We start from the raw sequence: 1,675 nt of genomic DNA, 5'->3' as shown, positions 1-1,675 counted from the left end.
TCAACAGCCAGGGACCACACCGGGGGAGCCCGGCCTCTGGAAGGACAGGACAGTTCCCCGGGTTGTGCTGTTCTCCATTCACAGAGCAGCTCTTTTGCCAGCGAGGGATTACTCCCGTTAATAAATCACGTGCAGTAACCCGCCAGCAGCTTGCATGGCCAATAATTAATTACCGCTCGGATGAACCGCACAAGCCACGGGGCCGGGGCAGGCAGTGGGGGCTGGGCTGACCCGCTGCTCGTCCTGCAGACCCCAACCATGTTGGTCGGCAGACCCCAGGAGGCACCAAGCTCTCCAGGCTGTGATCCAGAGCAGCAGCAGCGGCCAGGAGCCGGTTGCCATTTCCCTGGCACATCCCTATGGAGACCAGACACTGACTCGAGACGTCTGAGCTCTCCAGGAGCACCTCTGTCCCTGGGAGTGGCTCTCAAACCCCCTCAAACAGGGACAAACTCACACAGGCAACAAAAGCACTTGATGGAAAGAGAAACCTTGAGCTGCTCAGGAGTCAGAACCGGGGGAGCTTGGCTTCTCCGCTGTCTCGTAAGGACCACGCAGCTTCCCCTCAGCAGCATCTCTGTCCCCCACCTGTGGTATTTTCCCACCTTTGGGATGGGGATGCGGCTCAGCATCCCAGCTGTGCCAGGGAGGCATGAGGACAGGGCATGCACATGGTCATCGGGGACCTGCGCTGGCCCCTCATGTCCCACAGTGCCAGCACTGGTCCCCAGCAGAGCTCCGGCCCCTGCGGAAATCCCCGGTGAGGCTCTCCCAGCATCGCAGGGCTTTCCCTGAGACCTGAGCAGTCCCACTTGCAGGGATCCATGCCAGCTGGGAAAAAACCCATCCCTGCAGTTTAGGAGCAGTGTCTGTGTTTCCCCAAGAGACAGTAGCAAAGCAATAAAAAAACGCCAAGCTGTTTGTTACCCGCCCAGCAAATGCAATTCCTGCTTATCCATCACCCAGCAGAGAATTTAAAGGCTCAGCTCACAGTCGCAGCCTTTAAGCCTTTTGGCTTAAAATTCACAGCCCCAGCAACCTGCCGCTGCCCTGGGAGCTGCCCCAGCACCAAGCCACAGGCCAGGAATGTTTGGGCTCGGGGAGAAGAGGGAGATGATTCCCTGCGATCCAAACGGGCACAGCAAGAGCCAGGGAGGGGGAAAGCATGCAATGGGAAAAAAGCAGAAAGGGGCTTGGGGGGAAAGAGAAAGCCCCACGGCGATGGGTTTAATTGCATCTTCCAGAAGGGAGCAGCTTGGCTTTGCCCTGGGCATCGAGCCCTTTTTTTTTCATCCATCTCTGCAGGAGAGGCTGGTGTTATGGAGCAGGGCCTGCCTGCCCGAAACGGAGGGATGGCAAGAGAAGATGCAATGGACTTGCAGAGATTAAAGAAAAAAAAAAAAGAAGAAAACAAACAAAAAGAGGCACTTCAAAAAAAGAGAAAGCCCCAAACAAAAAGCCTCGCCACCCAGACACCGCAGCCAGGCTGAGGCTTGGAGCTGCGCACACAGAGGCATCACAGCATCCTCCTTTCATCTGCGCGGGGATGACAGACTTTAAAAGGCCAATTTATAAAAATGAAGCCTCGAGGAGAGACATCTGGCAGGTCTGAGGAAGCGGCAGGGGGGAGATTACTAACCCTGCGCTGTGTCTCCACCCCCCCCTGCCCGGAGCG

Source organism: Pterocles gutturalis, unplaced genomic scaffold, assembly GCF_000699245.1.
Source record: "Pterocles gutturalis isolate BGI_N339 unplaced genomic scaffold, ASM69924v1 scaffold25029, whole genome shotgun sequence".
Taxonomy (NCBI): Eukaryota; Metazoa; Chordata; class Aves; order Pterocliformes; family Pteroclidae; genus Pterocles; species Pterocles gutturalis.
Note: the sequence above shows the minus strand (reverse complement) of the source record.